The sequence below is a fragment of the Rhinatrema bivittatum genome, chromosome 3 (assembly GCF_901001135.1).
Source record: "Rhinatrema bivittatum chromosome 3, aRhiBiv1.1, whole genome shotgun sequence".
Taxonomy (NCBI): Eukaryota; Metazoa; Chordata; class Amphibia; order Gymnophiona; family Rhinatrematidae; genus Rhinatrema; species Rhinatrema bivittatum.
Window position 1 is genome coordinate 262,017,995 of NC_042617.1, and position 15,750 is coordinate 262,033,744.

At 50.6% G+C, this 15,750-nt stretch overlaps 1 protein-coding gene across 4 annotated transcripts in view; it reads right to left on the reverse strand.

The window, feature by feature from the left end:
* Positions 1 to 15,750, reverse strand: part of PTPRK (protein tyrosine phosphatase receptor type K) — a 1,381,492-nt gene that overhangs the window by 95,984 nt on the left and 1,269,758 nt on the right. The gene's annotated exons all lie outside the window — the stretch shown is intronic.

The window sequence follows — 15,750 nt, forward strand, 5'->3', positions numbered from 1 at the left end:
GGGCATCTACAAACTGGAGAACCTTCAGCATCTTGTGTCTGGCATCTTCCTCCGTAAGAGGAGACAGGTCTGAGGGAAGGTCCTCAGTTATTGGAAGAAGACTTGAGGTATCCTCTCCCCACGGGTCATAAGGGGCGATATCATCACTAAGATAGCCCGGAGAAGCCCATGGGGAGGACCTTCCCAGGCCCAATGGCTTGGGCACCGGTGGCCTCTAAGGACTCTGAGCCGGACTGGACAATGATAGCCACGGAACCGAGGGCCTTGACAGCCCCTCCGGTTTCAAAGGCCCCTCCTCCTCAGAGGACCCCCCAAAGGGGATAGCATCGGGAGGAGAAGGCAGCATTGGTAGCCGCTGGGGCATCAATGGCAACTGGCCACTGGTTGCATGGGGAGACCACTGAGCAGAACATTGAGGCACTCCAGCAGCGGTGCCAACATCGAGGGCACAGGCTCCGGCATCAGTGGAGACACTGGCGGGGCCAATGGCTCTATGTCCTGCAAGCTCGAATAACTGCCAATTACATCCTGCGTTCAAGCTCCTCCTCGAAGGCCGCCAATAACAGGATAGCCTGAGGAGGAGGAGACGTAGCCAGATCCCCCTTGGGGCCCTGAAGGGAATCGGTACCTGGCACTGGAATCGCTGGGGAATGCCCTGGACACCTGGCATCGATGGAGGGTGATACCTCCTCTCCGCGGGGTTGCTTTGGGGGCATCACAGCAAAAGCCGGTGCCAACCCGAGCCCAGCACCGTGCGAAGACTGAGACCGGTGGCGATGTTTCGGGGATTTCTCACAGTGCTCAGCCCAGTCTTTCCCTGGGACAGAGGGTGAAGGAGACAATCCTCAAGTCCTCGAGCAAGCAGAGACCGATGAAGGCCAATCTCCGGCACCCTCTTCACCGGAGGCTGCGGAGGAGAGGTGGACAATGAGGGATCAGTGCGCACTTGTTCCCCTTGCTTCTTCGGTGTCAATGCTCCTGATACTGGTGTCAAGGGTTTGAATTTCCTGGACCCGAAAGCATCTTTGTCCAGGCGGGTGCACCGGTCCTTGGGGGGTCATCTGATCACAAATACAACAGCCCCGAACGCTGTGCAATACCCTCAAGGAAAGGACACACACTTAATGCGGGACCGTGAGGGACATAGTCCGAGGGCACTGGGGGCATCGCCGAAAACCTGATAATACCATGACAAAAAAATGGCCATCAAGCAGTCTATGACTGGTGGACACCAAGAGACAGTGCTATTGGGAATCGACTGCACAGAAGGCAAAAACGCCACCAGCTAACTAAAGCCAGGAGGAATGGAGAGTGACCTGGCGCAAGAAAAAACGTTTTCCGAAGAAAAAAAAAAAGAGCATGAGCTCCACAACCGCGAGATGGAAGCTCTGCGGAAAAGAAGAGACTGAAGAGGGACCCCACATGGACAGTTTTCCGGGCTGGGCTCTATGAGATGATGTCACCCATGTGTGAGGACTATCATCCTGCTTGTCCTAGGAGAAAGAATTTACAATAAGGAAAATATAAACAACTATCCTGTTAACCACAAATATGGGGAGAAAATATAGAAAATTAATTAAAACAGACTGCTGGTCATAATTTGGTATGCCCGTAACATAACTTGCTAGTAGCCAGTAAGTTCTAGCAAAAACTGCTCGGTGTTGCTCGGGTTGTCTGATCCATGATGGCCATAAATTTTAAAATTAAACAAAAATGAAATCGATAAATATTGCTTTATTTTGTTAAGTAATTAACAGCAAGCATATAGAAACTTAGGGAACCTCTCCATAAACTAGATCATTTTCACTTTTGTTTGATTTTAAAATTTATAGCTGTTTGTGGATCAGACAACTTGAGCAATGGTGAGCCATTAGACATTCATATATGATCTGGAAAAAGAAATGACTAAAGCAGTGATCAAATTTGCACATGACACAAAATTAGCCAAATTTGTTAAATCAGCAGATTGCGAGGAACTGCAGAAGGACCTTAGCAACACAGAAATATGATGGCAGAAAAAGACCATATGGCTTATCTAGTCTGCCCATCCACCCAACTAATTTGCTTTACAATTCTCATCATTCCCTCAGAAATTGCCTATATTTATCCCATGCTTCTTGAACGCAGATACAGTTTTTTCTCCACTACTTCCAGTGGGAGGCCAAGCCATGCATTCACTATCCTCTCTGTAAAGACATATTTCAGAAGATTATGCCAGAGTCTACATCCTTTTAATCTCATCCCATGACCCCTCATTCTAGAGCCTCCTTACCATGGAAACCTTTGAGATATTCAAATGCTTCTATCATATCTCTCTTATTTCGCCTTTTCTCTAGAACATACATATTTAGATCTTTAAGTCTATCCCCATATGCTTTAGAATGAAGACCACTGACTATTTTAGTAAGACTAGGAGACTTGGCAACTGAATGGCAGATGAAATGTAATGTACAATAGAAAAGTGCAAAGTGATGCACATAGGGAAAAATAATTCCAACTACAGGTACACAATACTGGGTTCTGTATTGGGAGTCATTACCTAGAAAAACGACCTTGGAGACCTTGTGGACAATATGTTGGAATCCTCGGCTAAGTACGTGGCAGTGGTCAAAAAAGCAAAGTCTTAGGAATGATCCAAAAAGAAATGGAAAACAAAATGAAAAATATCATATTGCCTCTATATTGAGCCATGGTGCAAATGGAACTTGAATATTGTGTACAGTTCTGGTTGCCCTGTCTCAAGAAAGATATAGCAAAACTAGAAGAAGTGCAGAGAAGTTCAAAAAATGATAAAAGGAGATGGAATATTTCTCTTATGATGAAAGGCTATGCACGCTAGGGCTCTTCAGCTTGGAAAGACGGCTGAGAGGGAATTTATAGACATTTATAAAATCATGAGTAGGATAGGGTAAATAAAGGATGGTTATTTACCCTTTCAAATACTAAAACAAAGAGGACACTCATGAAACTAACAGTAGATTTAAAACAAATTGTAGAAAATACTTTTTCATTCAGCATACTATCAAGCTGTGGAATCTGTTGACAGAGGACATGATCAAGGCGACTAGCACAGTAGAGTTTAATGTTGGGATTACTACCTGATAATCCCCTTTTCCTTAGTGTAGACAGATGGACTCAGTACAAATGGGATAGTATCCGCGTGCTAGCAGTTGGAGACGGATCTGACAGCACGGGGGCGTATATATCCCCACAGGAAGCGTAGCTATTCAGTAATCTTCCTTGCAAAAGCTGTTATAGTGTACTGACGCACAGTTAAAAAGTGAAACAGGATTCCCCTGACCGATTGATAGTAGCTGGAGACCGCCAGCATTCCCAACCGAAAGGCGTGGACACCTGGTAGAGTGTACGCTCTCATGGAAACAGATGACATGGCTTACCTGGAATCGGTGATACCCATGTACGCAGGCAGCTGGGCGGGATGCTGAGTCCATCTATCTACACTAAGGAAAAGGGGATTATCAGGTAGTAATCCCAACATTTCCTGGCGTGTAGCCAGATGGACTCAGTACAAATGGGATGTACCAAAGCTTTACTCCCCACCTGGGCGGGAGGCTGCCTGAGGCCCATGTAACACCGCCCTGGCAAATGCTGAGTCCTCCCTGGCCTGGACATCCAGGCGGTAGAATCTGGAAAAGGTATGGAGGGAGGACCATGTCGCCGCTTTACAGATTCCGCAGGCGATAGCATCCTGGATTCGCCCAGGATGCTGCTTGAGCTCGGGTAGAATGAGCCTTGACATGTAGAGGCGGGGTTTTTCCAGCCTCTACGTAAGCTGCCAGGATAACTTCCTTGATCCAGCGGGGCAGATGGTGGGCCGAGAGGCCGCTTCACCTTGTTTCTTCCCGCTGTGCAGGACGAACAGATGGTCCGTTCTTTCGTAGGTTCTTGTGTAAGTTCCAAATATCTGGGCAGCAATCTGCCATGTCGAGATGGCGCAATAAACGCCCTTCTTCAGATTTCCTCAGCCCCGCCGTGGTAGGCAAGGTTATGTGTCTGATTAAGATGAAAACCGTGATGAACCACCTAGGTAGAAAGGAGGGAACCGTACGAAGATGGATAGCCTCTGGAGTGATCCTGAGAAATGGATCCCGGCAGGACAATGCTTGTAGCTCTGAGATGCGGCGGGCTGAAACATACAGCCAGCAAGAATACCCATCTTCAAAGTGAGGGAACGAAGAGACAGGCCCCGAAGGGGTCGAAAGGTGGATCCCGCCAAGGAAATCCAAAACAAGGTTGAGGTTCCACAAAGGCACAGGCCACTTCAGTGGCGGACGAATAGCTTGACCCCCTGCAGGAAGCGAGAAACATCCTGGTGCTTAGCGATGGTCTTGCCAGCCCTCCTGGGACCATAACAAGACAGCGCAGCCACCTGAACTTTGATGGAGCTGAGGGAGAGACCCTTCTGAAGGCCATCCTGCAGGAAATCCACACACAATAGAGATCGTGGTTGCATGTGGATTGGTGCCATGCGAGTCGCACCAGGCTTCAAATACTCTCCAGATCCTGATGTATGTGAGGGGATGTGGAAAACTTGCGAGCACGGAGGAGGGTATCAATCACGGGCTCCGAGTAACCCCTCTTCTTCAATCTAGCCCTCTCAAGGGCCATACCGTAAGAGAGAATTGAGCCGGATCCTCGTGAAGAATGGGACCTTGATGTAGAAGGTCCGAAGAGGAGGCAGGGGAAGGGGCTTTCCCTGCCAGTAGTTTTCTCATGTCTGCATACCAGGGTCGTCTTGGCCAGTCTGGCGCCACTAGAAGGACTAGGCCCTGGTGCCTCCGAATCTTGCGGATGACAGCGCCTATCAGAGGCCACGGAGGAAAGGCGTACAGTAGAGTCCCTGGAGGCCACGGCTGAACCAGGGCATCGATTCCGTGTGAGCACGGGTCGCGCTTGCGGCTGAAGAATCTGGGTACTTGAGCATTGGACCCGTTCTGCCAGGAGATCCATGGCTGGAAACCCCAATGATCCACAATCATCTGGAAGGCCGTGGGTGAGAGCTGCCACTCTCCCGGGTTTAGGCGTTCCCTGCTGAGGAAGTCTGCTGTGGTATTGTCCTTCCCGGCGATGTGGACGGTGGAGATGTCCTGAAGATTCACCTCCGCCCAAGTCATCAGAGGGGCGATCTCCAGAGACACCTGTCGGCTTCTGGTTCCGCCCTGACGATTGAGGTATGCCACCGTGGTGGCGTTGTCGGACATCACTCTGACCGCCCTGTTCCGCAGTCTGTGGGCAAATTGAAGGCAGGCCAATCGGACAGCCCGGGCCTCTAGACGGTTGATGTTCCACGCCGCCTCTTCCTTGTTCCACCGCCCTTGTGCGGTGAGTTCTTCGCAGTGTGCGCCCCAGCCGCTTAGGCTGGCATCCGTGGTGAGCACAATCCACGTGGGTGAGGACATCTTCGATCCCCTGCTCATGTGGTTGGACTGCAACCACCACCGTAACTGGGTGCGCACTCGGGCAGGTAGAGGTAGGTGCGCGGAGTAGGTCCGCAGATGGGGACTCCAGCGAGAGAGCAGGGCGTGTTGGAGAGGCCTCATATGGGCCCTCGCCCAGGGCACCACTTCCAGGGTGGATGCCATGAGACCAAGAACCTAGAGATAATCCCAGGCGGTGGGTCGACTGGCTCCCATCAAAGACCGGATATGCTGCTGAAGGTTCAACGTCCTCTTGGCGGTGAGACTGACCGTGTCTGCCCGGGTGTCGAACTGTACTCCCAGGTATTCCAGGGACTGGGAAGGCTGTAGGCAGCTCTTGCCGAGGTTGATAACCCAGCCCAGGCTTTCCAGAAGGGCTATCACTCTGTCGGTGGTCCGAAGGCTCTCCTCTCGAGACTTCGCCCTGATCAGCCAGTCGTCTAGGTAGGGATGGACCAGAATTCCTTCCCGCCTGAGCGCCGCCGCTACTACTACCACCACCTTGGTGAATGTCCGTGGCGATGTCGCCAACCCAAAGGGCAGGGCCCGAAACTGGAAATGGCGGCCTAGAACCTTGAAGCGTAGGTAGCGCTGATGATCCGGATGGATCGGGATATGCAGGTATGCCTCTGACAGGTCTAATGCCGTGAGGAATTCCCCTGGCTGTACTGCGGCCTTGATGGAGCGTAGAGTTTCCATGCGAAACCGCGGGACCCGTAAGTAGCGATTGACTGACTTGAGGTCCAGGACGGGCCGAAAGGTACCCCCTTTCTTGGGTACAATGAAATAGATGGAATAATGGCCAGAATTCACTTCCCAGGCAGGTACTGGGATGATGGCTTTCAAGGACATGAGTCTTGCCAGGGTAGCTTCCAATGCTGTCTTCTTGTGTGCGGGACATGAAGATTCCACAAACTTGTCCGGAGGGAGATGATGAAAGTCCAGATAATATCCCTCCCGGATAACGGCGAGAACCCACTGGTCCGATGTAATCTCGACCCATCTGGGGTAGAAGAGGGTCAACCTGCCCCCTATGGCTCCGTCCCCCAGATGAATCGGCGGATTCTCATTGGGAGGCGCGGCCGGGACCTGAACCCGGGCCCGCTCCCCTCCTGCGCTGCTTGGTCCGAAAGGACTGATTCCCGGCAGGAGGACGTGGTGCCTGGTAACGACCCCTGTAAGGAACGAAACGCTGGGAACTCCTGCCCCTGGAGGGCCTTGGAAAGGCGCGCTGGCCCCTTCGGAACCGATCTTCCGGCAATCTGGGCACTGGAGAGGCGCCCCATGCACTGGCCAGTTTATCAAGGTCGCTGCCAAATAGAAAGGAGCCCTTGAAGGGCAATCTGGTGAGGCGGGTTTTAGAAGGCGCATCAGCCAACCATCTTCGGATCCAGAGCTGCCTCCTGGCCGCTACGGAGGATGAAGTCCCTTTAGCGGTTGTCCGTACCAGGTCAGATGCCGCATCCGTAAGGAACGAAAGAGCAGATTCCATGTCCGCCGCTGGAGCGTTGTTCCTAACCTGTGACAAACAGGCACGCGTCACCACCGTGCAGCAGGTGGCGATCCGTAAAGATAAAGCCGCCACCTCAAAGGCCTGACGCAGAATGGCGTCCAGTCGTCGATCATGCGGCTCCCTGAGGGCCGTCCCCCCTTCAACTGGAATGGTAGTGCGCTTGACCACCGCGCTAATCAAGGCGTCCACCTGAGGGCACGCCAGCAGATCCTGGATAGCCGGCGCCAATGGGTACATGCTCGTCAGAGCCCGACCCCCTTTGAAGGCAGCCGCTGGAGCCGCCCATTCTAAATCAATCAGTTGTTGCGCCGCCTGTAAGAATGGAAAATGGCGGGCCGTAGGACGAAGACCTTCCAGTAGGGGGTTCTGCGCAGAAGGTATCGAAGCGCTGGGACCTGTAATATCCAATTCCGCCAGACACAGACACCAGGTCGGAGAGATCCTCCTTAGGGAAGAACCGCCTCATGGTTCGATATGGCTCAGTCCCTGGAGGGAGGTCCCCCTCGTCCGGGAGTTCGGACTCGTCCTGCGAGACCTCCTGGTCTGACTGATCTGGGCTATCCATCGGTGGGAAGTCCCGCTCGCGATAAGGTTGTGAAGGCCCAGGAACAGGATCCGCAGGAGCTGCCACTGGAGCAGCCGCCGCAGGCGCAGCCACCGCAGGAACTACAGGAACCGTAGGGCCTGGATGAGCAGCCGTTTGCATCTGAACAAAAGCATGAATTCCCTTAAAGAGATCCACCCAGGAAATGGAAGCAGCCTCTAAGCGCCGGGGTACAAGCTCCCCCGGGACGCCGGATTGGTCGAGACTGCCCCCTAACTCCGGGGTAGCCCCTGGGGAACTGTCCACAAATCGTGGTTGAGACAGGTCCTGGCCCGAGGGTCGCAGGGCCCCCTCACATTGGGCACACAAAGAATCTGGCTCATCCCTGCGCGTGGCCCTAAGGTGGCATGCGGAGCAGAGGCCAAGGGCTGCAATGCCCGAAGCAGGGGGCGCCGTTGCTGAAGACTCCGCAGCTTTCTGATCCATTGAACAAAAGGTGCTCACAAATAATATGCGGCAGCAATAGGCGCTTAATAGCAATAGGCTCTCAATAGCAATAGGCTCCCAATAGCAATAGGCTCCCAATAGCAATAGGCTCCCAATAGCAATAGGCTCTCAATAGCAATAGGCTCTCAATAGCAATAGGCTCCCAATAGCAATAGGCTCCCAATAGCAATAGGCTCTCAATAGCAATAGGCGCTTAATAGCAATAGGCTCTCAATAGCAATAGGCGCTTAAGAGCAATAGGCGCTCAATAGCAATAGGCGCTTAATAGCAATAGGCGCTTAATAGCAATAGGCGCGCAATAAGAAGAGGCGGCAGCAATATGCATGCAAGAGGCATTCAATACGCATTCAGCAATAAGCAGTCAGCAATATGCTTGTAATAGGCATTCAAGAAGCTGTCAGTAATAAGCGGCCAGCAATATGCTCGTAATAGACAGTCACTAAGCTTTCAGTAATAAGCGGTCAGCAATATGCTCTTAATAGGCATTCAATAAGCTTTCAGTAATAAGCGGTCAGCAATATGCCGAAACAAAGTCAAGGAGGAGCCGCGCCTATTACGGGCGCGGAGTACCTGAGCCAGGCCCTACAAGGGCGTCCTCCACGGCGTGCCACGCCGCCGATCCTCTGCGCTTCCGAGACCCGTAGGAAGAGACGTACTCCGTACCAGGTTCGGCGCGTCCCAGCTGGAACACAGGCGGTCTCCGGCTGCGGGGGAAGGGATCACCTCACCACCGCAATTTGAGGAAATGCACCCGCTACCTCGTCCACGCCGGGACCGAGGGCCTCGAATACCTCACGCGGACTGCGTCCGGGGACTGTGTCACTGCCGCGCTTCGGCAGGACAGAGGACTTTCCCACCGGGGGAGCACGTTAATCACCCCGGGAGCTCGCTGGGGGAGGAACCCGTGGGTATCTACCGCAGGAGCGCGGGGCTCTAAGTCGAAGAGACAGGAAAAACTAATCTAGAATGAGAAGAAAAGAGAAAAATTAAAGTAGTCTTGGAAAGCACGCTCAACTAGTGTGCAGGCACTCCAAACTGCTTTGGAGACGGAAATTACTGAATAGCTACGCTTCCTGTGGGGATATATACGCCCCCGTGCTGACGTCAGATCCGTCTCCAACTGCTAGCACGCGGATACTATCCCATTTGTACTGAGTCCATCTGGCTACACGCCAGGAAAATGATGTTTGGATAAGTTCCTGGAGGAAGAGTCCGTAACACAAATCAGATAGATTAAAGAAAGCAACTGCTATTCCAAATGGTGAGTAACAGGAATTAGATCAAGTGAACCTGGATTGACCACTGTAAGAGACAGGATGCTGGGATTGATGGCAATTCTTATATTTGGTTAAAACTTCTTGTACTCAAATGTTTTCACTTAGTTGTTCCTCATTACCTATCCTTACCTTCTTCATCCTATTCTCCTCCTCCTGAACTCCATTCCTCACATAAATTGCTATAATTTGTGCATTTCTTCATCACCAAATCCTGGCTTTGTGCCTTCTATCTGGCTTCACCAAATTTCTGAAACAATCTTCAAATCCTGCCTAAAAACCCATTTTTTGATGCTGCCTTCTATTCCTTACCTACCTCTCCCCATCACTCCCAAACAAATTCTATGGCTGCCACAGTTAAAGTGTGTCATGGCAAGACTTACTAATAGTGACTCCTCTGGTATGCTGGTACTGTAGAGCTGTGGCAATGTTTTCTAAAGTAATAGTAAAAATAAGGGAGTAGTTATTGCCTTCCCTAACTGCAGCTGGTTTGCTCTATGTGGTTTTATTTTCCCTCTAATAACAGTTTTATTACAGACTAGTGAAACTTGCCAGGCATTGCTCAGGCTGTCTGAGCCATAACAGCTATATATTTTAACATCGAACAAAACTGAAAAAGATAAATATTGTTTTATTTTGTTAAATAATTAACAGCAATCTTATGGAAACTTAGAAAACATCTCCATAAACTATACTGACAGTATATTAGATGTTTCTTGTTGCCCAACTCTAGAAAATGCTAAATAGCAATTATTGTAGAAGATTAAAAAACACCATTTCCAGTATAGATCCCTGGAGCACTGCACTATTTACCATTCTTCACTGAGAAAACTGACCAGTTACTTAGTCTTACTCTCTGTTTCTTGTCTTTTAACCAGTTCACAGCCCACAGTGGTAGAGTAGCCATGGGTGGGCCATAGCCCACCTACTCAGGCTCAGACAATCAGGGCTGCCCGACACCAGAAGAGGTGGTCTGCAAAATGGCCACTGTGGTTCCCATCCTGCGGTGGCCAAAGGAGGAGAGTTACACCATGGGATCCCATCTTGCTGTGGTCAAAGGAGAGGGCCGCCACGGACCTCATCCCATGGTGGCTGACGGAGTCTGGTGGTGCCCGAAGATGATGTCGTGTGTTTATGTGAGAGAGACAGCGTGAGAGCCTGTGTGTGTTTGTGGATGTGTGGGTGTATATGTGTTGGGGGAGCGTGTGTGCATGTGTGTGTGCATGTGTGTGTGCCTGAGAGAAAAGGCTTTGCAGACAGAGCATATGAGCAAAAAGTACCCAGTGTTGCTCAGGTTGTCTTTCAAATCTGATGCAAATTTTCAGAACCAAACAAGAGGAAAAGATAAATATTCTTTTCATTTTTTAACAAATTAAGAGAAGGGCCTGTGTGGCTGCCAGAGAGACAAGGCTTTGCAGACTCAGCATATTGCCTTTGCTAGTCCTGGGGGAATTCTGCGCTACTGTGGAGCACAGAATTTGTATAGAATTCCCACCCCCTGCGCAGAATTGCCAAATTCTGTGCAGAAAATGTCAGAGGAGACCCTGGCATGCCGCGAATGGAGCACGACGTTTGCGCCGAAGAAGGCGGCCCTTGGCGCGCCGTTCGTGCCAAAGAAGGCAGCCCCCGATGCGCCATTCGCGCCGATGAAGGTGGCCCCCGGCACGCCATTCACAGCAAAGATGAAGGCACCCACCTGCTCCACTTATGGTGAAGATGAAGGCCCTAGTGAGAGTGAATGTGATAGAGAGGGGTGTGTGTGTGTGTGTGTATGTGTGTGTGAGGAGGGGGAGGTGAGAGGGGTGTGAGAGAAGGGAGGGGTTGTGAGAGTGGGAAAGGGAAGATGAGAGAGGGGAGGAGGGGTGTGAGAGCAAGAGCAGGAGGGAGAGACAGCAGGGGGAGGGTGTGAGAGAGAGAGCAGGGGTGGTGAGAGGTTACAGAGAGAGAGTGTGTGTGTGTGTGTGGGGGGGTGCTTGGGTGTGGGTGCTAGAGAGGGAGCCTATATGAAGAGATTGTGAGGGAGTATGTAAGTGTGAGAGAAATTGGGAGCTGGTGTGTAGGAAAAAGGGATCCTGTGTATGTGAGGGTGCTAGCCTGTGTGACGGGATTATGTATGTGTGAAGGGTTTGCACGAGAGAGAGACATAGGTAGCTTGTGTGAGGATGTATGTATGAGAGAGAAAGAGAGCTTGTGTGGGTATGTATGCAAGAGAGAGGGACCCTGTCTGAGGGGGATGTGTATGTGTGCAAGAGAGTGAGGGAACCTGTATGAGTGTGTGTATATGTGTACTAGAGAGAGGGAGCATGTGTGTGTGAGAGAGGGAGGGACAGAGGGAGCTTGTGTGAGGCTCAGTACTGAGAATGGGGCCAAACTCTGGAACTGGCGGTAGAGTGGAAGGGGTTGAGCCTAGAGGTTGAGGGGAGAGATACTGGCAGGTGGAGGAGTTGAGGCCTGAGGGCGCAAAGTGGCCAGGGGAGTAGGGAGAGCGAGTGGAAGGGACACTTACAGTGAATTTCTAGGGAAATTCTGCTCAAAATATTTTAAAAATTCTGCATCTCTAAGTAATAATGTTTTTCTGTATTAATTTAAAATGTAATTAATTAATTAAAGGCTGTCATGTAAATTGTGTTATTTTGGCCAATATAAAGTTTGCAGAATTTTAAGTTTTTGTGCACAGAATTCCACCCAGGAGTACTTTGCACAGTACAACTTCCACTGTCCAGGGTGCCACCTGGTGGCCTCAGATAAGACACTGTGACCAACCAACAAAAGCCTTTTATATATAGAGACAAGCTGTAAAGCCCGTTAAAACGGGCTACATCCCTCTGTCTCTCACCTCCCCCTCATTCTCTCTCCCCTCACTCTTCACCACCCCCCTCCCCCACCCACTCCTCTCCACCCTCCCTCTCCTCTCACTCAGTCCCCCCTCTCCCTCACTCCCTCCTCTCCCTCCCACTCAGTCCCCCCTCCCTCCCACTCACTCAGTCCCCCCTCTCCCTCCCTCCCACTCAGTCCCCCTCTCCCTCCCTCCCACTCAGTCCCTCCCTTCACCCACCTCCATTTCCTCCCGGCGCCGTAAGCGCGACTTCCCGCAACCCTCACCCGGCTCCATTAACTCCTCCCGCTCCTGCCGGCAGATCTCGGGGGGGGGGGGGGTCACTCCCGCGCGCGCGGCAGTGACCCCCCCGAGATCTGCCGGCAGATCTGGGGAGGAGAAGTAGCGGCACCACGCGCGCGCGCGGTGCCGCTACTTCTCCTCCCGCTCCTGCCGGCAGATCTCGGGGGGGGGCGCGGGAGTGACACCCCCCCCCCCCCGAGATCTGCCGGCAGGAGCGGGAGGAGAAGCAGCGGCGCCGCTGCTTCTCCTCCCGCTCCTGCGGCCCCACCGCCATTTTTTTTTCTGACCGACGTCCTTGCCCGCACATGCGCAGTAGAGCTGCGCTCTACTGCGCATTTGCGGGCCGTCGGTCACAGGCCATTTATAAGGTAGATTAATGCTTATTCGATTACCAATTCCGCTGCAAACTAGCCATCTGATAATTGAAGAAAGGGAAGGAGAAGGGGAAGACAGAGAGAAAGAGAAAATATTGGCCTAATATATTGACTACACTTCAGAAGCCATGTAGCCATGTTTGCTCCTCAGTATTCATCAATCCTTGATGTCTGTCAACTAGACTGTAAGCTCCACAGAGCAGAGCCTGACTCTTATTTGTCTGTATAGTACTGCCTACACTATGTAGCGCTATATATATTTTTAGTAGTAGTAGTATTAATATTTGTAGTACATCCTACTAGGATTGCAAATTTCTATGCCCATGTATGATAATCTCCAGTAAGCTCTATGTGAATGTAGTGCATTCAGGCCTGCTGAGGCCACAGGAATAGTTCAGGAATACAATAAGAATGGACCAGCTTAGTTATGGTGCAAGCATTTATTTACAGTTCTTCAAAGAGATAAGAATCAAAAGAGTAGCTCACTTTGCGTTAGGCACAACTAACAGGTAAACGTCCAAGGTCTAAGTGTATTGTGAGGTCCTATCAGTTCCCTGGGGCCTCCTCAAGCTCTCTAGGCCTGGGCTCTTATGGCAGGGTGAAGGGAACCTCCATCCACCCAGAATCCCTTGCAACCTTCTGCCTTAAGGAGACCTAGGTTAAAAGCTTGAACCGGGCTGCTTAAGGTAGAATGAAGGAGTTGTTAGTACACTTTCACATATCCTCCCCCTGAACTCGGCCATGTCTGGTCGAATATCCAGACATGCCCGGAACACCCCAGCTCTGTCTCAAGTGCCTGCCTCCTCTGGCTGTATTGTCCAACACCCATTAGTGGTCTCCATAAGGTTGCAAAATGGGGATAATCTTGATCCAGGACTACTGGGTATGGAAGCTTGGAGAAGACAGCTGCTTCCAACATGGATTGTTCTGGAGCAGACGTCAAGAGGACATGGGAAGTTGGATACTTTTGTTCGTCCCCATGTATACACGTTACTGTCTCTATTTTCTTATCGTTAATATATCCTTGAAATATTAAGTCCTGGTGAACGAACTTGTTGTTGCAGCCGGAATCCACCAAGGCCTGGCTAGAGGCTTCCTCGAGTTCCACATGGGTTATAAAGACCTTAAGATGTGCACGTGGGACCCCCCACAAACTGCAGCTTTGGAGTTTTGACAACTTGTGATCCCAAGCATCTTCCTATATGTCATTAACATTCTGGGGCTCTGTCCCCGTTCTTTCCTCGTTCCCAGGTTGTTCCACTAACTTGTGTTCTAACTCCTGGTCCTCAAGCCAGGGGCATTCTTCCTTTGAATGACCTTCTGTTTTACAGAAAGCCCACTCCTGAAGGGGCCGGTTAAGTGTCTGCCCTACATGGTTCATTTAAAGACTCTTTGGAATCTGACTGCCTATATGGAGAGTGGTCTTTTTTATGCCTGCTCTCCGCACAAACGGCACAAAAAGAGAGGGTCTACAATGCTCCATTTCGGGGTTGAGCCCACCTCTCCAATTCCTTTTTTCCCAGGTTGCGAGTCATCATTACTTCAGAGTGTTGGCTGGGTTATCAGGCTAACGTCCATAGGTCTGCTTCGGTCATACTGACAGTGCCTTGCCAAGTGTCCTTTCTGTCCACATTTAAAACATGTGGACGAAACTGGCGTCTGGAACCCAGATAAGGAGGCTGAGCCCCCTTATCTGAGGTACTCTCTCTTCTGTACCACACCGGGGCACTGTTAAGGGTTGTCTCTCCAAGCCCCTTATGCCAGCAGGCATTGACTGTGTCTTGTGGAAGGCTTCCGCCACTTCCAGGACTCTTTCCCGGGTGAGCCCGGTGTATCGGCAGACCCAATTCCATATAAACCAGTCCAAGCCATCTAGGAACTACTCTAGGAGTATTTGATGAGCCACTTCCAGTCCTGACGTTGCCTCTAGCTGGAGCCAGTTCCACCCTGCATCTTTCAAATGATGAAAGAGGTTTCTGGAGCTCTTTCTGGGCTGCAGGGCTGCCAGTTAGAATTGCTGCCAAATAGTATTCTGGGGAGTACCCCGCTGTCTGTAGTATGACAGCCTTGATGTCCTCATAGGAAGTCCTCCCATCTGGATTTGAGGTCTGGAACGCCGCTTGACTTTTGCCAGTGAGCAAATTAGCCAAGTAAGTTGTCCAGTTGGTCTCCAATCAGGCCGAGAGGCGGGTGTTCCATTCAAAGTTCTTTATAAAGACTTCTGGGTCCTCTCCTCTCTTCATCTTAAACAGGATATACAAAGGTGAAGGTGCCTGAGGTATTCTGGACATAGCCGATTGCAGGGTCTCAGCTTTCTGAGGTAAGACTGTGCCTTGATGCGTTAATTGGTCTTGTAGCTGCTGCTGCTTATCTATTTGTTTATTTGTTTAGTTTTATATATGGTCATTCGGTATAGCCATAACGGTTTACAAGATTCAAACAGAATCTTTGTGTTTGTATGTTTTGCAGCTGTTGCTGTCTTGTGGCCAGGGCCTGTATTACCTGCTCCATTTTATCTCTTTTTGGGGCCAGCTCCCAAACGGTTAACTCACACAAGGTGGACAAAACAAAACACACCTGCTGGCCTGTCTGGCCCTAACTTACTACTTGACCCCTGTCTGCCCAGGTGGGGATAGCCTCCTTGGCTTGCTGTAGTAGAAATTAAAGTCAGAAGGCTCCAGAAAAAACCCCCCAAAAAAAACCACAAGCAGTTTTTTTTTTCTTCTTGGAGGATGAGGGTTTTTACTTGTGCTTTGCGCTTAAGCAAAAAATATCCCCAAATTAACACCACATGTAGCGTATTCAGGCCTGCTGCAGTCATAGGACTAGTTTAGGAATACAGTGAGACTGGACCAGCTTAGTCATGGAGCAGGTTTTTATTTATAGTGCTTCAAAGATACAAGAATCAAAAGAGTAGCTCATCTTGTGTCAGGTACAACTAAGAGGTAAATAGCCACGGTCTGAGTGTATCATGAAGTCCTA